Source organism: Neofelis nebulosa, chromosome 10, assembly GCF_028018385.1.
Source record: "Neofelis nebulosa isolate mNeoNeb1 chromosome 10, mNeoNeb1.pri, whole genome shotgun sequence".
NCBI classification, from domain to species: domain Eukaryota; kingdom Metazoa; phylum Chordata; class Mammalia; order Carnivora; family Felidae; genus Neofelis; species Neofelis nebulosa.
In genome coordinates this window covers 76,798,873-76,820,657 of record NC_080791.1, presented here as the reverse complement: position 1 = coordinate 76,820,657, position 21,785 = coordinate 76,798,873, and the positions used below count along the sequence as shown (strand labels likewise).

General features: G+C 39.2%; 1 protein-coding gene across 2 annotated transcripts in view; it reads right to left on the bottom strand.

Moving 5' to 3' along the window:
- Positions 1–21,785, bottom strand: part of NELL1 (neural EGFL like 1) — an 891,388-nt gene that overhangs the window by 287,367 nt on the left and 582,236 nt on the right. The gene's annotated exons all lie outside the window — the stretch shown is intronic.

Sequence of the window (21,785 nt, the reverse complement as noted above, 5' to 3'; positions counted from 1 at the left end):
ATGATCTCACGAACTGCGAGGTCAAGCCCCACTTTGAGCTCTGAGCTGACAGTGAGGAGCCTGGTTAGGATTCTTTCTCTTCCTCTCTCTCCTATTCATTCTCTCTCTCTCTCAAAATAAATAAATAAACATTAAAAAAAAAGGTTAAAGACGTGAAAACAAGACTCTTATCATAGAGACTCTAAGCCATCTTTCTGATAGGAGATTCAACTGATCACGTATACTCTGGGTTTTCTATCTCTTTCATTGAATCCAATTGCTTCTTAGAAGAAAGTATCACACCTCATTCACTTCTGTGAATCTTGAATGATAGCTGACATTGGTCCTGTCCCATGGTCAGTGCTGAGGGACAGGTAGTCAGATTATCAGGCTCCATTACCGGTTGGAGGATTTTAAGAATCTGAACATTAAAAAGGAAACTGAAGACACTAGCAAGGTCTTGAGAACTGGCTGACAAATACCCTAACTGGAAAAAAAAATCAAATGGATTCAGGGACATGAACAGTTTCAAGTTCATTCATCATGGAGAAGGGGAGGCTGTGGAGGAGAACCTCTAATATAGAGGGCTCCTTATAAGAAGGAAGGACATCCTCTGATCTCCACTTCCCCAGAGAAAAGGAAATGGCTTAATAAATGCAATGATATTTGGGTTATAAAAAGCTGCAGTGCCAGACCTCATATTTTGATAATCTATAAAATATTTCTCTTACCCATCCATTCTTTTCATGCCTATCCACACTTGCAGTAGATGCAAACACGTGTAGAGTTGAGACCATCTTGTGTACTGAGTTAGGGGCACGGACTTGTATGTTGCTCAGACGTAATCTATGTTCTCACCTCTGCCACTCCAAGGACAGATTATTTCAATCCTCTGAGCTTCTGAGTCCAGTGGACACTGAGCCCAGTGTCCAGTATAAAATCAGGGTTGGAGTCATGGGAGCGCCTATCATTCTCATCATCATCTGTGCTATTATTCAATTATTTCCTTCTGCAGGAGTTAGTGTCTTTGAGGGAAGAGGTGTTAACATCAAGCCTCACAAAGTAGTCATTCCAAAAAGAGAGCCAGAAAAAACTACCCTATGAAAACATCCTTTCTAAAAAAGCCATTCCACATTGGATAGTTACAGAAGCTAAAATCATGGACTCTCCTGTCAGACTGCCTGGGTTCATATCCAAACACAAACTTACTAGCTGTGTGGACAGAACATGTTATTTAACCTTTCTGTGCTTTAGTTTATTCATGTATAAAGTAGGGTAATAATGACACTTATTCTCTTCGTTTGTGATGATTCAGTGAGATGATATGTAAGGGTCTAGTACGCAGAAGGTGCTGAGTAAATGCTGTCATTTTTGTAGGTATCAGAAGAGGTTATTTAACCTCTTTTTATGCAAAATCTTAGGACCACACATTACACAGGGGATGTTCAGAGTGCTTTGGGGATAGCTCCAATTTTTGCATTGAAAGTTAATCTAGGCATCAGTGGCTATGATCAATTTTAGAGGTATTTAAAACAATCCTGGCTACACAGGGACATGGTAATATTTATGTAAAAGGAGATTAAAAATATATTTGATTTTATGTTCATATACCAAAAAAAAAAAAAAAGGTAATTCCTAAAATGAATTTGCCTTCAAAGCCCCAAATAGACTTATGCAGGCCTGAAGGGCAGTATGGGTAAATGAATGTACATCTTTTCCCACGTATGGAAAACACACGTTTGTAAAAAGGTAATTAAAACCTGCCTATCGATATGGGGCAACTAAATAAACTTCCTAAAGAAATATATTTCTCCTGGATTTATGCTGCTTTTATGCTCCAATATAATTTTATAACATTTAGTTTACAAAAATTGACTAAAAAGGTATTTAGTACATTGTTTTGCAATGCAACATTTAATTTTATAGCATGGATAATGCATTTCTTTTTACAAATGTATCAGTTTCCTGATAGCATCAATAAGCTGCTGCAGAGTCATTAAACACTATGTGAGAAATGAGTAAAGCTACAGACCTTGTTGCTGAAACACTCAGATTGATTTTCAGCTCATAAAGCCAGTACATGGGTTACTTGCCTAGTGTCTGCAGTCCACACACTGAAGTTGAAAGGAAAGCTCTGTCACCTTGAATGACAGATTGTATACAATTTAAACCTTTCAGTGGATTCTCAGTGCCCATTAGACACAGATGAGACCGCCCAACATGCACTCAGAGCTCAGCAGGATCTTGCCCCGTTACCTCATCAGCGTCTGTACCCCTGCATGCCAACATGCAAAGTCCTTCCTGCTTCTTAACCTGCAGAGAGGCTATATCACCATTCTCTGCTTGGCCACCACTCTTCCAAATCACCATCTTATTAAATTCCTATAAAATTACGTCGATCCTATCAGAAGATCAAAAGGGACATAAATTCAACTAATTTCCCTTTGATAGCCTTTGATGACCCAGGAACTAGGTCAAGTTTGCAATCACACACTCTCCTGATACCATGCATTACTTCACAGCATGTATCACAACTGTCATTATTTAAATTGATCTATGTCGGGGCGCCTGGGTGGCTCAGTCGGTTAAGTGTCCGACTTCAGCTCAGGTCACGATCTCGCGGTCTGCGGGTTCGAGCCCCGCGTCAGGCTCTGGGCTGATGGCTCGGAGCCTGGAGCCTGCTTCCGATTCTGTGTCCCTCTGTCTCTGCCCCTCCCCCGTTCATTCTCCGTCTCTCTCTGTCTCAAAAATAAATAAAAACGTAGGGGCGCCTGGGTGGCGCAGTCGGTTAAGCGTCCGACTTCAGCCAGGTCACGATCTCGCGGTCCGTGAGTTCGAGCCCCGCGTCAGGCTCTGGGCTGATGGCTCGGAGCCTGGAGCCTGTTTCCGATTCTGTGTCTCCCTCTCTCTCTGCCCCTCCCCCGTTCATGCTCTGTCTCTCTCTGTCCCAAAAATAAATTAAAAATGTTGAAAAGATAAAAAATAAATAAATAAATAAATAAATAAATAAATAAATAAATAAATAAATAAATAAAAACGTTAAAAAAATTTTTTTAAAATAAATAAATAAATAAATAAATAAATAAAAATTTGATCTATGTGTTCCTATTAAATTATAAAGACCAGGAGGACAGGGACCACATTTGCTTTTGCTTTAGATCCAATGCCTCTGATAATGCCTGACACATAGTACCCAATCAATGAATATTTGCTAAACTTATATTATTCTTGAAAGAATGCTAAATGTCAAGGTATTACTGTAATTATCAGTCTGTCTGAACACTCTAATTCACAGTGAGAGTGAACCCAAATGTTATTTCTTATGATGAGGGTAAAGGAAAGTGCACATATTTAAGGGCCACATAGATCTGGTTTCAAATACCAGTCCTGTAACTTACTTGTTTTACATACCTTGAACAAGTAAATAGTTCCTCTGAACCTCACTTTTCTCATCCATTAGTTTTTTTAAGATTTTATTTTTAAATTTTTTTAGCATTTATTCAATTTTGAGAGAGAGAGAAAGAGCACCAGCAGGGGAGGGGCAGGGAGAGAGGCAGATGCAGAATCTGAAGCAGGCTCCAGGCTCTGAGCTGTCAGCAGAGAGCTCAATGTAGGGCTTGAACCCACAAACTGTGATATCATGACCTGAACCAAAGTCAGACGTTTAACTGTCTGAGCCACCCAGCTGCCCCTAAGATTTTATTTTTAAGTAATCTTTACACCCCACATGGGGCTTGAACTCATGACATAAAGATCAAGTGTCTCATGCTCTACCAACTGAGCCAGCCAGGCACCCCTATTAAATTAGATTTAATACCAGTTTTCTCACATAGTTCTTGTGATTTTTTTTAATGTATATAAGGCACTTTTTATAGCCCCTTATATACTAGAAAGATTAAGTAGAACTGCCTTTATATGATGAAATTATAGCTCCTATCTCTATCCTGTCAAAAATAAACTACGTCATTAAGATCATAAACAACATTTTAGAATAGTGATTGGAATAAAGAGAAAGTTGGTCTCTATCATGAAAGGTTTAAAATTAACTTATATTTTCCAAAAACTCCCATCTGCTCATCCAATTGGAAAGGGCTAAAGATGAACTCTTCTTGATGAACTATTTGTTTTCAAATCAGTTCCTTTCAGGGAGGTGGAATTTGAGTAATAAAGAACAGGTACATCAGACATTTTAAAAGTCATTGTAAGGAATGATATAAAGTGTCACTCATGTTCAGGGAATATGTATTTAGAGTGTTGTTATGTCTTAAGGAACAGGATAGGTTGAGGGAGAGAGCTTTGGAGTTCGACCTGGAATCAAAGAGAGGTCACACCCATTGCTTGTTATGTCACCTTGACAACATTACCCTAAGATTCTGGGTTTGGTTGATTCTTCAACAAAATGAGGATAACACACTTGGCTCCAAAGAAGTGAAGTAAAGCTAAAATAAAAATCTGTGCTAAGTGTCTAACAAGATGTGTAGTACACAGTCTAATGTTCTAAAAAAGGATAGCTATCTGCATCTACTTACAAGTAAACTCTGCCTAGAACTTTGCTTTCTTCAAGGCATTTTGAAGCCTGCTTGCTCCCCAACTCTTTTCCTTTTGATGAAACTCCTATGGTGAGATATCAACCCCATGGGATGATCAAAAGGAACATATCTGACATAAAGTACATAAGCGGTTCAAGAAGGAAATTAAACCATTTACTGTGTGTATAATTAGAAATAATGTCAGCAGCCTATGATACTATCACAAGATAATGTCATGAGAAAATTGTTTCCCACTGTTAGATAAACTTCAAAGTAAAGCTGAAGGACTGATAGTGAGTTGGAAGAAGGAGAGAAAATGAATATAGAATTTCAGAGGGAGGAAAGAAAAATAAGGTCTTGATGTTCCCTTCAAAAATTGCTTTCATGGGGCGACTGGGTGGCTCAGTCAGTTGGGTGGCTGACTTCAGCTCAGGTCATGATCTCGTGGCCTGGGGGTTCAAGCCCCACGTCAGGCTCTGTGCTGACAGCTCAGAGCCTGAAGCCTGCATCAGATTCTGTGTCTCCATCTCTCTCTGCCTTCCCGCTCGCACCCTGTCTCTCTCTCAAATAAATAAATAAATAAATAAACAAACAAACAAACATTAAAAAAAATTAAAAACAAGAACAACAAAAATAGCTTTCTTCCTAGATGACACAGTAATCTTGGAAATGGAACCATAGCTCTATGATAAGCAAATGTTTATTGATTATTGCTTATACAGATAGCTTATGTGGTTCTCTGCACAGTTCCATACCTATACACTTTTTAGACATATTTCTTCAAAAGCTAACAAAGAAATGCAGTGTTCTGCAGGCTACAAATCTCCTAGTGACCTACTGTCAGCCTTCTCCAAGGGAGAGTTCAGGGAGGCTTAATTTGCCCTTATTTTCTGTACCTTGTTTTCTTGACGTGTTAGCTCAGAAAAGAGATTTTCAAATTTGGTTGGCTTCCTTTATTGCAAGTGCTATATTCATCGACATTGTTATCTTTAATAACTCCCTACACCATAACACACACTACCTTCTTTTACATGTGTTATCTCCTTAAGCTTTACAACCACCTCATGAGATGTTTACTGTTTTAGCCCTATTTTTATGGATGAAGATACTAAGACTTGAACAGTCTCTCAGTAGTAAATGGAAAAGGCTAAGGGTTCCAATTTAGAGCTGCTGGGTTCTGTATAACACATGCTATTTCCTACATATGCTTAATAACGCTAAGTATTTGGTTTCACATGAACTTTGTGTTTAGCTTGGCGTCTATCCATGACAAATAGCCCTGAATCCTTCTGAGATAACATAAATAGAAAACCATACTCACTTAATAATTAAAAAATAATTATTATTCTGAATACAAGGTTTATTTGTTTCATCACTTACCAAATAAAACGTGAATCTTGAGCACAACTTGATCATTTGCAACAGCCAGGCTGTTGAACCACAGTTTAATCTGTTTAAAGCAGAGGTTGTGATGGACCTCTCTTCTGAAAGAATATAAAAGGCCTTTGGCTTTTCATTTGGAATTAAAGTGAGGGAGATATGTCCCTACACTTTACCATGGTACAGATTATAAAACCAGTATTTCTGTCCTGGGCTAGGATTTGAGAGACAAAGTTTTGGGGCTCAGATGTGTCATTACTGCTGCTGGATGTTCAGAACAGAAAGCCTAGAAAGAAGCCATGGCTAGTTGAGTTCAAAACAATTATATCTTTATTGTGAGCCACTGCTCTGTGGTGCGGTATTATCTGGATTTAGTTTTGTCTTATGAAAACGTGCACAAGTTTGTATGCATATATGTATGTGTTTGGGGCTAGTTGTATATCCTGGATTAAATGACTGAAATATTTTCATCCATAGCAGATAGGTATAATCCTATACCAAGGGTTACCAAGCCCTATTCCAGCAGCGCAAGAATGCAGAGTATCTATTTTTAGAGCAAATATTTTTTTTAATATGAAATTTATTTTCAAATTGGTTTCCATACAACACCCAGTGCTCATCCCAACAGGTGCCCTTCTTAATGCCCATCACCCACTTTCCCCTCCCTTGCACCTCCCATCAACCCTCAGTTTATTCTCAGTTTTTAAGAGTCTCTTATGGTTTGGAAAAAAAAAAGTTAGGGAAGGAGGCAAACCATTAGAGCAAATATTTTTAAAAAACACTTAAATAAGTTCTATAATTGAACAGGAAGTTACAGGAAAAGGAACACTATTAACTCAACACCCTAATTTTTCACAGAACAAATCTGTAGTTAATCTAATTCACATTTATGGTATGGGACAAGATTAAAAGAACTCAGACAGCTTTTATGCTTGCTGACCTTGGCTCCTAGTACCCCTAAATGTCATTAGATCTCAGGGTGATGGTGGCAAAGTTAGGAGATAACATTACTAATACAAAATTCCCACACTTGGGTAGAAATAAAACTATCCTCCCTTTTCACCTCAAGCTTAGTAACCTTGCACGCATTATTTCAGATAGTTTTCTGTAATCTCCTTATCTGTAGATCTGGCTTCAATCCAACTGCAGAGGACAACCTATGAAAAATGAGGGAACAAGCTTCCTCATTTATTAAGTTAAGTCGATCAGAGTTTTCATCTGGCAAAGGGTCACTGAAAGGAGAGAATCCAGGCTGTTAATTTCATGGGGAAGATTGCTCTCAACATCTCTTTAGAAAGCAGATAAAAATACTGACATACTGCAGTTAGTGCAGAGGCTCCTAATGTACGTGGCGAAACACCATGTTTCCTGAACTTTCCATCATCATTATACTTTGGAAAGAATCAAAACGGAGGTGCCTGTGAACTCATGAGCAAGTCGTGAACTAGTCTATGCTTTGATTTTCAGCTCTACTTCCAAACATGATTTATTGGGTGCACCTTTTCCCAGCAGATGTTTCACTAAAATGATCTACTTGTACAGATGAAATGACCCATCATACCAGAAGATTGACCAACTGTTCCAATGAAATGATTAATTGTTCCAGAATAGTGACAATTTAGCTTCACTGAAAGACTTGGCTTTTGCATATGCAGAATTCTGAGTGTGATATCCAAATGAAAAACACTAAGCTCCAATAGATAAAACGTCCAAGGGCATAAGAAGGCATTTCAGAGAAGAGGAAACAACTGGCGAATAAACACAATCTCAATCTCATTAGCAATTAAAAACAACAACAAAAAATAAACATTAAGTACCAATTTTCACTAGCCATGTTAGCAGACAGACTGATACAAATTCATACCCTTTGACCCAGTAATTCCACTGTATGATCTCTTCAGAGAACAATCCTTAATATGGAGAACAAAAAGTGCACCAAGATGTTTACTGCATTAGTTAGGGCTATGAAAATTTAAAAGCTGAAATGTCCAAAAGTGTGTAAGGCTAACACAACTATTGTAAATGTTCAAAATAGAATAATATTCAGCTTTTTTAAAATGCTTATAAAATATTAAAATAGATGTAATATACATGAAATCGACATTCTCTAGACTATGTTGTGTATACAGTTTGGTAGCTTCTGTTTACCACATGGCTTCGTAACATAAACCTTTTGCCCTGCTATTTATCGTGTTCCTTTCATATCTTTCAGAAGCGTCCTTTTGATAAACACATTGCTGTATTTTACTTGCTAGAATGGCAATTATGATTAATTTGGATGCATTTGTGCTTGTCACCCATCAGGCATCAAATGCTTCTCTAAGTACCCCTAGAATCTATGCGCTTCTCAAGTCTTTTACAGTGCAACAATCCTTTAAATAGCAGATTTTTACTGCTAAATTAAATTTAAAATTCAATTACCATAAATAAGGAATAACACATCTGCATCTGCACATTTTTCTCACTGAGCTCAGAGTATAACAACATCATTCCTTATTTTCTTGATGGCTCTTGTCATTTCCCCGGAAAGAATGACCATACATTTGAGCAGAAGGTTAAATGTTACTTCCACATACAATTAAGCCTCAAGGATTGTCTCTCAGAACCCACCACCATATGCCCTGGAATTTTGGTGTCCTAACAAGTCTTGGTGATCAAACTGGCTATAAACAAACAAATAAAATCTGAACAGTGATGTGTGACACACAAGACCCTCTCCATCGTGCAACTTACCCAGAGTACGGTCTTCTTCTCTCCTGGCTTCCTCACAAAAATGAAACTACTTAAAAGACCAAGACACCCAATGTCTTATTGCCCTTTCTTACACCATATTCTTCATCGTGCAATGCCTCTTCCTATCTTCCACAACAATATCCCTTGAGGAAAAAAGGATACCATATGTTTATTGGGGCTTCGTATGTGCCAGGAAGTTCTGGAGTCACTTGGGATAGATCTTTATGCAAAACAGACAAAGACCACTGCTCTCACTAGCATTTGCATCCCAAAACAGCGGAGACAGACAGTAAAGAATGACTAAGTACATGATATAGAATATTAGAAAGGGATAAATGTTCATTATAAAAAGAAAGAAAAAGAGAACAGGGTACAGGAGATCAGGAGTATGAAAGATTCACTGTAAGCTGTAAAGAAAATGTAGGCTCTAAATTAGCATAGAAATCTGGGCTGCAAATGTCTGTGTTTGTAGAAAAGAGTTATCTTTTTTTTCTTCAGGCAAGAGAAGTTGGTTTGTCCAGGATCACATAGCTAGTTAGTTCAGCCCAAAGGACTAGATCTCAACTCCCCTGAAGACTATTCCAATGCTTTTTCCACTGCTACTTTTGGATTACACAGTGGTAAATGCAAATGGTACTGGGAATCAAAATGACCAGGGTTCAAGCCCTGACTATGGCCTTTGGGCAAGCTACTTAACTCTTTTGCCTACAGCTCTTCTATCTAGATGAAGATAATTACAGTACCAACAATCACAAACATGTACAAAGGCAAAGAAAATGATACACAGAAGGCATTTAGATAGTGTCTAAAATATCATAAGCACATGTTCAATGGTATTATAGCTTTGTTTTTAAATCTCATTAGAATGCCAAACACCTATAAGAACTAACAGCAGGTCCTAGCTTAAACATTAACATTAAATGAGCATCTATTATACTCAAAACATTTTGTTGCTCAAACATCTGTTATACACACAATGAGTAGACTGGGACTTTCCATTCCAGTGGCTATTTGGTGTTGTTTTTTTATAGAAAGGTGACTTCAGGAAGGTTTCAATGAAAAAAAAAAAAAAATCAATATTGTTTAGTGACCTAAACCAGTCAGAGATCAAACGAAGCTGGAGGTCAAGGTAGTAAATGCAATTCTCCTTCTTCAAACCCTGAATTGACCTGGACATTAGTTCACTTTTGAGGAAAATTGATGTTTCACAATGCCCTCTAATTTTCTGGGAGAATAAATGCTTCAATTTCTTCCATTATATAGAAAATCATAGCAAGTCAGAGAAAAGGATACATTTCATAGGAAGACCATCTTTCTGAAATTTACCCAGGCCTCCAAGAAGAGCAATTTGAAATATATCTTAAAGTCTATTTTCTATCCCCAAACATTTATCTGTTTTTTCAAGCACCATCATCTGGCAGCATAATCTTTTCTTCTAGACCAAACGCACCTAGAGGGAAGGACCTGTATCTTACCTAATTCTTACTTTTCCACATTTCCCAGCAAAGTACTTCACTCAGAGCAGGGACCCAATAAATGCCTAGTCAACACATGAATCTGGACATATCTGATGTCCTTCCTAGCCTATCCTTAAGTTGCTGAGAAGAACAGTCACAGAAAAAGAAATAGTTTTCGCACATTTCTGTATAAAGGCGGAAGCTAGGATAATAATGTCACAGATACTGGCAGATGCTAATGAACTTACCTTCCATGCATAATCTCTTTTCACTTCAGTTCTGGGCTTGGCTCTAAGACTTTCTCGAAGGTAATGGTATCAAATGCAATACATCAGAGCTTGATAAGCACTTGCACATTGGGGCTTGTCTCTCTGGAATGCTCCCTCTTGGAATCCATCCACCATGTGGTAAGAAAGCCTGTCTAGCCTAATGATAGTTGAAATGTCACATAAGGGAGCACAGAGGCACTGCAGCCAATTAGCACCCATTGCCAGCCGTGGGAATGGGGTTATCTTGAACGTTTCAGGCTCTGATGAGCTCAGAGCCTGAACGTTTCAGGCTCTGACTGCAGCCTCACGCATGATCCCAGCCAACAGCACATGGAGCAGAAGCCCTCAGTGAGCCCAGGCAACCCTCAAATCATGAAAAATAATAAATCATTGTTTTAAGCCAGGACACTTTGGGTTGGTTCGATGTATAATAATAGAAAATGGAAACATAAGTAAACATATCACATGTTTAAGACCTGGACAAATATGGGTTGTAGGGTTCCTCTGCCACCTACCAGTTTTGAGACCTTTTGGCCTTACTGCAGAGCCCATTAGTACTTTAGTTTCATCTCTGTTGTAGAAAGACACCTTCCTCACAGAACTTTGAGAATAAAATAATGCTACAGCTAGCATACCCCCAAAATAGTTAGCTGTCATTGTGAGCATTAATAAGGTAAAATGGAATAATATAGACTTAACTTTTTGTGGCACTCTTGATACAAATCTCATTTGGTAGTCCAACCCAAGCTGTATATTACATCACTCACCTTTTCCTTAGCCTCTATCAGATTCACACTTCAAGTGTTACAAGAGTAAATGGAAAAGCCTCTATTTCAGACTAGCCTCCTGACTGCCCTCCTGGTCTCCACTATTGTTCCCAACCCACAGTCCCCCATCCACTCAGTGACCTATCCAAAGTCCTAAACCACTTCCCGTCCCTCCCCAGCTTTAAATCTACCTATGGTCTAGTACTGAAACCTGAATAAATCCCAAAACCCTTCACCTGGCCCAGAATCCTACAAGCACTTGTCACTATATTTCTTTCTCATGGTGTGGCTTTCCCTTTCCCTTCTGTAATGTCGTGTCCAGCTACACTAGTGATCTTAATTCTTCAAACACCCTAAGCTCACCATGACTTGGGCCTCTGCCTTCACCATTCCATCTACTTGGACCAGATGTCCACATGTCTCCCTGGCACTATTTGGAGTCCAACTCAGATGCAAAGTCAGAGAAACTTTTCCTATCAGCTAAAGCAACGCACCCCCTCAGCCCCTCCCCTACCAATTGCTGTCAGTCCCAATATCCACGTTTTGTTTTGGTTTCCTTTCTTCTTAGTCCTTAAAACTTGACATAATATTCAGTGTTTGTGTGTTTGCATACTCATTGTCAGTTTTCCCTCTCGGTAAACAAAAGTCACCTGAGAGCTGGGCTTCTGTCTTGCTCACTACTGGAGTCCCCCTCTGCTTACAGCAATGTTCAGAAATTACAGTCCACAGGCTTGTTTTTGTATGGCATGCAAGCAAAGAATGGCTTTTACATTTTTTTTATGGTTGGAAAAAGTCAAGAGAAAAACAGTATTACATGACATGTGAAAATAATGTCAAATTTAAATTACAGTCAGTGTCCATAAATAACATCTTCTTAGAACACTGCCACATTTATTGTCTATGGTTCCCATTGCTTTAAAATGGCAAAACTAAACAGCTGCCACAGAGACCAGATGGCCCGAAAAGCTTGCAGTATTTACTTTTTGACCCTTTACCCACACAGACAGACAAAGAGCTGTCTGTGGCCTAAAGTATCGTATGAGCAATCTACATGGATCCAAGGAATTTTTAACAGGAAAAAATTTCCAACAGGGAAAATTTCCCAAGAACCAGGCAACATCTGACCAGGAATTCTTGTCCCCATGAAAAGCCAGTTGAGTACAAGTTTTTGACGAGGCCCTTGGAAGTCTTCCAGATTCTTTACTCTTCTCCAAATGAGCTGCATTGCTGTGAGGAGCAGAATGCAAGGTCTGCATTCTCATCAAGTGCTCTAACTGATCCACACATAGCGAAAAGCTAAATGAACAGGAATGGAGATGTTCGGAAAAATTAAACACAGATTTCTTAATAAAGCTGAAAATAGCTTAATAAAGCTGAAAATAGGCTCCTGGCATCCCAAGGCGTGTTTATTTCTGTTTAAATAGATGACTTCCCCATAGACTGTTATCAGCTCAGTGGGGATCCTAGGAGAGAAGTACTTTCCTCCTCCTGTGCATTTTAAGCTCTTCTCAGATGAAATTCAGCCAGAGACTATAAAAAGCATCTGTCAATCTGGATGAAAACAATAACCATGGTCAAGTCATGCTAATACTCTTAGCTGCTCATTTCTGGAGTGCTCTAAACAGATACCAAATAGCCTCAGAGGACAAGATGGAGAGATTGACGACCCTTTTTGCAGAAAGGTGCCTTCTTGGGAGAAGATGATCAAAGTATCAGGTGGACGAGTGACAGGGTCATTCTCACCAGGAAAGCTGCCGTCACTGGCTTCAGTCAGAAAGAGGGTGACTGTTTCAGCCATGGGCAAGAGTGGGTGACACGTGTCCTGATGCCACCAAAGACAAGTGGTAACTGGAACTATGACACACCCCAGGTAAAGAGGGTGGCCTGTGGGCAGCTTCACAGGGCACTCGGGGGAGCAGGTTGTGCCACTGGCAGCAGAACCAGGGATGACAGAAAAGGGCCATAGATGGGATTTCAAATGAACACCAAGGCCCTTTCCAAAGGGAATAGGAGATCAATATTGTATCAGAGCACGGGGTACACTCTGGAGCTCAGCACCAAAGAAGAGAAGAGGATGTGTTTCTAGAGATCTACTAGGAGATGGAGGAAAAAAGAAGTGTGCTGGGAAAAAAAACAAAACAAAAACTAAATGATGAAACAAGCTCACAGACAGACTGACAGAAACACGGACAAGAAGAGAAAGGCTCTGAAGAGACAGCAACGGTGCTGCAAAGTAGCTTAAGAAAAATAGTAAATCTTCCTAATCACAAGAATTAGAGCTTACTACGATGAGGGGTCTAATCAGGTTAATTAATCAACGTAAAGGGCTTATCCTTCCAAAAAAAATCACTTCGCAGTTCAGATGTGCACCTTAAATGTTCAAAATCCCACCTTCTAGATAATCAGTGCAAGTTCTGGTAGATAAAACGAATTCAACAATAACTATATACTATAACTTATATACTGTAAGAAATGATGAGGGGAAAGTAAAAGCTTTAACCACCAGGTAATAGGTAATGACTTATGATGGCATTTCTAGAAGCTGTCAGTCTCTCTTGGGCTTACTCATATGCCCTCCTCCCCCTCCGCCACCCCCTCACTCACCCCTAGAGGCACAACTTACTCTGGGGAGCTCTCTGTTGTACCCTCTTGTGTGTTCTCACATCACTCTTGCTTATGCTGCTATTGTAACAGTCATCACATTCCGTTAAAATTGCCTGATGATTATTGATTCTCAGTCCTCAAGACAAAGGACATAGATTCTCAAAGCTGCATCCTCAGAGGCTTGCACAGTGCCGAGCTCAAAGCAAGAACTCAGTGGAAGAAAAACATCACGGAACAAGTGAATCAGAGAAAGAACAAATGAAGTTACTAAGTAAACGAATGAATCAAGTATCTTGCTACTAGAAAGAATAAAACGGGATCAAAACACCCTAATTCCATTACAGCATGAATATCTTGAATAGGATCAACCTCAGAAAATTTTCTTACCCTGGAGAAAACAAGTTCTTTATAAATCAGGGTTTTCAACATCTTTTTCTGATGCTTGGTGTAAAGTTGATTTTTAGCACCATACCTTTTCATGGAAATGACATCTTTTGTCAAGTTGAAAGATCAAAACTATAATGAGTATTTTAGGTATGCTCTAGCCACTGCCTTAAATAGTTAAATATAATTTCATTTGAAATTCCTTTGCATTTTGGGGCCCTCTGGATTTCGACACAGGTCATGATTTCATGGGTTTCTGAGTTCAAGCCCCACATCGGACTCTGCACTGGCAGCTGAGAGCCTGCTTGGGATATTCTCTCTCTCTCTCTTTCTCTCTCTCTCTCTCTCTCTCTGTCTCTCTCTCTGCCCCTCCCCTGCTCATGCTCTTTCAAAATAAATAAATAAAAACTGAAAAAAAAGAATAAAGTCTTTTTTAAAAATTCCTTTGCATTTCTTTTCATAGTTCTGTTTTCAAATCCAGAAATCTACTTCCACGTTATTATAGATTTCTGCACAGTAACTTCAAAATCTCCTTTCTTTCCTTTTTACACAGAATGTCCATTTAAGAGATCAGGTAAATACCTGAATAGGAAGCAATCTTAAATATAAGGAGAATGATTGTCTTTTTATCAATAATAACATCTAAAAAAGAAAGAAAAATATTCTGGGCAAAGTTGAACAACTTTGAGAAGCATATTAAATAGACACCTATGTATAAAGTTTGATTGATGGATTTAGTTATCATGCATAGTTATATTAAATACATTACTTAACAGGCTACATTAAATAGATTAATTTAGAATGATTATCCTTTACTATGATATCAAATAATTTTGTTTAATCTCTTCCCACGCATCTTGACTTCAAGGTCTTCCCCAATACAGAGTCATTTTTCACCTTCTCTAAAATTTTCCAAACCTATCATCATCGTACCTGTCTGTTTGAGATAAAGCACTTTTTGAATCTGTGTTTCAGGCCTTCGTTGGAAATTTCCAGTGAAGTCACAAGAATCGAATTGCATAATGTTAAGACTTCTTGTTTTCTCATTTATCTAACAGGTAAATATTTGTGACCTCTACATGGTGACCAAAATTGAACTGCGTTATTAAGTGATTTTTAAAAGGCATATATGTAATAACATTCAATACTTGCATTTGTGAGAACACACTTCCAGGAATAATGACTAATTCTTTGTTAAGTGATTTTTTTTTTGCCCCCATTTAACCTTTATTCTACAAATAAATTCTATAAAAATCCTAAACTGGCATAGTTCATCTCATTTTTCCCCCGTCCTCCAAATAGCTTCTTATTGTTCAAAACAAAAGCCCGGTTCTCTAGTCATAAGAGAACACTTATAAGGACTTGAATTTAAGGCAATTCTTTTTTGTTGAGGGATAGAAAAAAAGGAAAATGCCTTGTACTTGGACATATATGATATTCTCTCTTTTGTGGCAATATTCGTTCATTTATATCTATTTTGCATGAAGGAGATTTGGTACTAAGTGTAGCAAATCAGATGTGTAAGCTGATTAGTGCCCAGGCTAGTCTTCCTCTGAGATAGTGCTTTTACACTCAGGCTATATTGGTCTTAAGCATTTGCAACATTGGTAACAAGACATTCCAATTTTTTTAATGTTTGTTTTTTTTTTTTGGGGGGGGGGAGGGAGAGAGAGAGAGAGCACAACCAGGGGAGGGGCAGAGAGAGAGGGAGACACCTAAAATAGGCTCCAGGCTCTGAGCTGTCAGCATAGAGCCCGACGTGGGGCTTGAACCCATGAACCACAAGTGAACTGAAGTGGGATGCCCAACTGACTGAGCCACCCAAGTGCCCCTAGGTATTCCAATTTTTCTTAATTGCTTTTGTAAAGAGCAATTTTTTTCCCACTTAAAATATATCTACTTTCTTTGTTCCGTGTTTCTTGGGGCAATCACAAATGCAATGTATGTAGCTTCCCATAGCAGTGTAAGCAAATTCACTTTGATGTAAAGAACACTTTACCACATTGGGTACCCATGTTATTCAAATTGCCAGGGAAACTCCAAGGACCAAGTGCCTTCCTCCAAACAATTTCTAGCTCTGTAATCAGCTTCCTGCAGATATTTTGCATATTCCCAACCGAGCCTATGGTAATACTATCTTTTTTTTTTTTTTGCAACCTCTGTAATGATCCAGAACTGGATACATTTCTTCAAAATTCTCCTATTTGTAAAATAAACCATCCTTTTTGTTTCCACTTCATATAATTAACTGGTAGAAGAACACAAATTCATAGTGAAAAACTCAAGTTTTCCTGGTTCTCAGTTCTGAGGGGAATCTTTTCTGTTGACCTTTTAAGCAGATTCATTGTTTTCAGAGCTGTTCCCTAACAAGATTTCACATACCAGACCTTGCGGAAAGCTGAAGTAAGAACATAAAAGCATCCTTCTATAAAAGTAAGCCTATGGAGATGGTGGTAGGGACAGGTAATTATGAAGTGATACAGTTTAGTATCTTTATATTGATATTTATGGACATCAGGATTTGACATTATTCTTTTTAATAGCCCTCAAGAAAGTATACTGATGAGAGAAGTATCATCTGATCACTCGACAGACTCATGACAATTACTTGCTTTCAGCCACTAAATTTTAAACTGGTTTCTTGAGAGTTCCGGAAGATGGCGGCGTAGGAGGACGCTGGGCTCACCGCGCGTCCTGCTGATCACTTAGATTCCACCTACACCTGCCTAAAGAACCCAGAAAACCGCCAGAGGATTAGCAGAACTGAGTCTCCGGAGCCAAGTGCAGACGAGAGGCCCACGGAAGAGGGGCCCCTCCTGAAGTGGATCACCTAAGGAGAAGCGAGCTAAGCCTGCCCCTCCCGCCCCCGTGCACCTTGCCTACCCACCCCAGCTAATACGCCAGATCCCCAGCACCACAAGCCTGGCAGTGTGCAAGTAGACCAGACGGGCCACACCACCCCACAGTGAATCCCGCCCCTAGGAGAGGGGAAGAGAAGGCACACACCAGTCTGACTGTGGCCCCAGCGGTGGGCTGGGGGCAGACATCAGGTCGGACTGCGGCCCCGCCCACCAACTCCAGTTATACACCACAGCACGGGGGAAGTGCCCTGCAGGTCCTCACTGCTCCAGGGACTATCCAAAATGACCAAACGGAAGAATTCCCCTCAGAAGAATCTCCAGGAAATAACAACAGCTAATGAACTGATCAAAAAGGATTTAAATAATATAACAGAAAGTGAATTTAGAATAATAGTCATAAAATTAATCGCTGGGCTTGAAAACAGTATACAGGACAGCAGAGAATCTCTTGCTACAGAGATCAAGGGACTAAGGAACAGTCACGAGGAGCTGAAAAGCGCTTTAAACGAAATCCAAAACAAAATGGAAACCACGACGGCTCGGATTGAAGAGGCAGAGGAGAGAATAGGTGAACTAGAAGATAAAGTTATGGAGAAAGAGGAAGCTGAAAGAAAGAGAGATAAAAAAATCCAGGAGTATGAGGGGAAAATTAGAGAACTAAGTGATACACTAAAAAGAAATAATATACGCATAATTGGTATCCCAGAGGAGGAAGAGAGAGGGAAAGGTGCTGAAGGGGTACTTGAAGAAATTATAGCTGAGAACTTCCCTGACCTGGGGAAGGAAAAAGGCATTGAAATCCAAGAGGCACAGAGAACTCCCTTCAGACGTAACTTGAATCGATCTTCTGCACGACATATCATAGTGAAACTGGCAAAATACAAGGATAAAGAGAAAATTCTGAAAGCAGCAAGGGATAAACGTGCCCTCACATATAAAGGGAGACCTATAAGACTCGTGACTGATCTCTCCTTTGAAACTTGGCAGGCCAGAAAGGCTTGGCACGATATCTTCAGTGTGCTAAACAGAAAAAATATGCAGCCGAGAATCCTTTATCCAGCAAGTCTGTCATTTAGAATAGAAGGAGAGATAAAGGTCTTCCCAAACAAACAAAAACTGAAGGAATTTGTCACCACGAAACCAGCCCTACAAGAGATCCTAAGGGGGATCCTGTGAGACAAAGTACCAGAGACATCACTACAAGCATAAAACATACAGACATCACAATGACTCTAAACCCGTATCTTTCTATAATAACACTGAATGTAAATGGATTAAATGCGCCAACCAAAAGACATAGGGTATCAGAATGGATAAAAAAACAAGACCCATCTATTTGCTGTCTACAAGAGACTCATTTGAGATCTGAGGACACCTTTAGATTGAGAGTGAGGGGATGGAGAACTATTTATCATGCTACTGGAAGCCAAAAGAAAGCTGGAGTAGCCATACTTATATCAGACAAACTAGACTTTAAATTAAAGGCTGTAACAAGAGATGAAGAAGGGCATTATATAATAATTACAGGGTCTATCCATCAGGAAGAGCTAACAATTATAAATGTCTATGCGCCAAATACCGGAGCCCCCAGATATATAAAACAGTTACTCATAAACATAAGCAACCTTATTGATAAGAATGTGGTCATTGCAGGGGACTTTAACACACCACTTACAGAAATGGATAGATCATCTAGACACACAGTCAATAAAGAAACAAGGGCCCTGAATGATACATTGGATCAGATGGACTTGACAGATATATTTAGAACTCTGCATCCCAAAGCAACAGAATATACTTTCTTCTCGAGTGCACATGGAACATTCTCCAAGATAGATCATATACTGGGTCACAAAACAGCCCTTCATAAGTTTACAAGAATTGAAATTATACCATGCATACTTTCAGACCACAATGCTATGAAGCTTGAAATCAACCACAGGAAAAAGTCTGGAAAACCTCCAAAAGCATGGAGGTTAAAGAACACCCTACTAACGAATGAGTGGGTCAACCAGGCAATTAGAGAAGAAATTAAAAAATATATGGAAACAAACGAAAATGAAAATACAACAATCCAAACGCTTTGGGACGCAGCGAAGGCAGTCCTGAGAGGAAAATACATTGCAATCCAGGCCTATCTCAAGAAACAAGAAAAATCCCAAATACAAAATCTAACAGCACACCTAAAGGAAATAGAAGCAGAACAGCAAAGGCAGCCTAAACCCAGCAGAAGAAGAGAAATCATAAAGATCAGAGCAGAAATAAACAATATAGAATCTAAAAAAACGGTAGAGCAGATCAACGAAACCAAGAGTTGGTTTTTTGAAAAAATAAACAAAATTGACAAACCTCTAGCCAGGCTTCTCAAAAAGAAAAGGGAGATGACCCAAATAGATAAAATCATGAATGAAAATGGAATTATTACAACCAATCCCTCAGAGATACAAACAATTATCAGGGAATACTATGAAAAATTATATGCCAACAAATTGGACAACCTGGAAGAAATGGACAAATTCCTAAACACCCACACTCTTCCAAAACTCAATCAGGAGGAAACAGAAAGCTTGAACAGACCCATAACCAGCGAAGAAATTGAATCGGTTATCAAAAATCTCCCAACAAATAAGAGTCCAGGACCAGATGGCTTCCCAGGGGAGTTCTACCAGACGTTTAAAGCAGAGATAATACCTATCCTTCTCAAGCTATTCCAAGAAATAGAAAGGGAAGGAAAACTTCCAGACTCATTCTATGAAGCCAGTATTACTTTGATTCCTAAACCAGACAGAGACCCAGTAAAAAAAGAGAACTACAGGCCAATATCCCTGATGAATATGGATGCAAAAATTCTCAATAAGATACTAGCAAATCGAATTCAACAGCATATAAAAAGAATTATTCACCATGATCAAGTGGGATTCATTCCTGGGATGCAGGGCTGGTTCAACATTCGCAAATCGATCAACGTGATACATCACAATAACAAAAAAAAAGAGAAGAACCATATGATCCTGTCAATCGATGCAGAAAAGGCCTTTGACAAAATCCAGCACCCTTTCTTAATAAAAACCCTGGAGAAAGTCGGGATAGAAGGAACATACTTAAAGATCATAAAAGCCATTTATGAAAAGCCCACAGCTAACATCATCCTCAATGGGGAAAAACTGAGAGCTTTTTCCCTGAGATCAGGAACACGACAGGGATGCCCACTCTCACCGCTGTTGTTTAATATAGTGCTGGAAGTTCTAGCATCAGCAATCAGACAACAAAAGGAAATCAAAGGCATCCAAATTGGCAAAGATGAAGTCAAGCTTTCGCTTTTTGCAGATGACATGATATTATACATGGAAAATCCGATAGACTCCACCAAAAGTCTGCTAGAACTGATACATGAATTCAGCAAAGTTGCAGGATACAAAATCAATGTACAGAAATCAGTCGCATTCTTATACACTAACAATGAAGCAACAGAAAGACAAATAAAGAAACTGATCCCATTCACAATTGCACCAAGAAGCATAAAATACCTAGGAATAAATCTAACCAAAGATGTAAAAGATCTGTATGCTGAAAACTATAGAAAGCTTATGCAGGTAATTGAAGAAGATATAAAGAAATGGAAAGACATTCCCTGCTCATGGATTGGAAGAATAAATATTGTCAAAATGTCAATACTACCCAAAGCTATCTACACATTCAATGCAATCCCAATCAAAATTGCACCAGCATTCTTCTTGAAACTAGAACAAGCAATCCTAAAATTCATATGGAACCACAAAAGGCCCCGAATAGCCAAAGTAATTTTGAAGAAGAAGACCAAAGCAGGAGGCATCACAATCCCAGACTTTAGCCTCTACTACAAAGCTGTCATCATCAAGACAGCATGGTATTGGCATAAAAACAGACACATAGACCAATGGAATCGAATAGAAACCCCAGAACTAGACCCACAAACGTATGGCCAACTCATTTTTGACAAAGCAGGAAAGAACATCCAATGGAAAAAAGACAGTCTCTTTAACAAATGGTGCTGGGAGAACTGGACAGCAACATGCAGAAGGTTGAAACTAGACCACTTTCTCACACCATTCACAAAAATAAACTCAAAATGGATAAAGGACCTGAATGTGAGACAGGAAACCATCAAAACCTTAGAGGAGAAAGCAGGAAAAGACCTCTCTGACCTCAGCCGTAGCAATCTCTTACTCGGCACATCCCCAAAGGCAAGGGAATTAAAAGCAAAAGTGAATTACTGGGACCTTATGAAGATAAAAAGCTTCTGCACAGCAAAGGAAACAACCAACAAAACTAAAAGGCAACCAACGGAATGGGAAAAGATATTTGCAAATGACACATCGGACAAAGGGCTAGTATCCAAAATCTATAAAGAGCTCATCAAACTCCACACCCGAAAAACAAATAACCCAGTGAAGAAATGGGCAGAAAACATGAATACACACTTCTCTAAAGAAGACATCCGGATGGCCAACAGGCACATGAAAAGATGTTCAACGTTGCTCCTTATCAGGGAAATACAAATCAAAACCACACTCAGATATCACCTCACGCCAGTCAGAGTGGCCAAAATGAAGAAATCAGGAGACTATAGATGCTGGAGAGGATGTGGAGAGACGGGAACCCTCTTGCACTGTTGGTGGGAATGCAAATTGGTGCAGCCGCTCTGGAAAGCAGTGTGGAGGTTCCTCAGAAAATTAAAAATAGACCTACCCTATGACCCAGCAATAGCACTGCTAGGAATTTATCCAAGGGATACAGGAGTACTGATGCATAGGGGCACTTGTACCCCAATGTTTATAGCAGC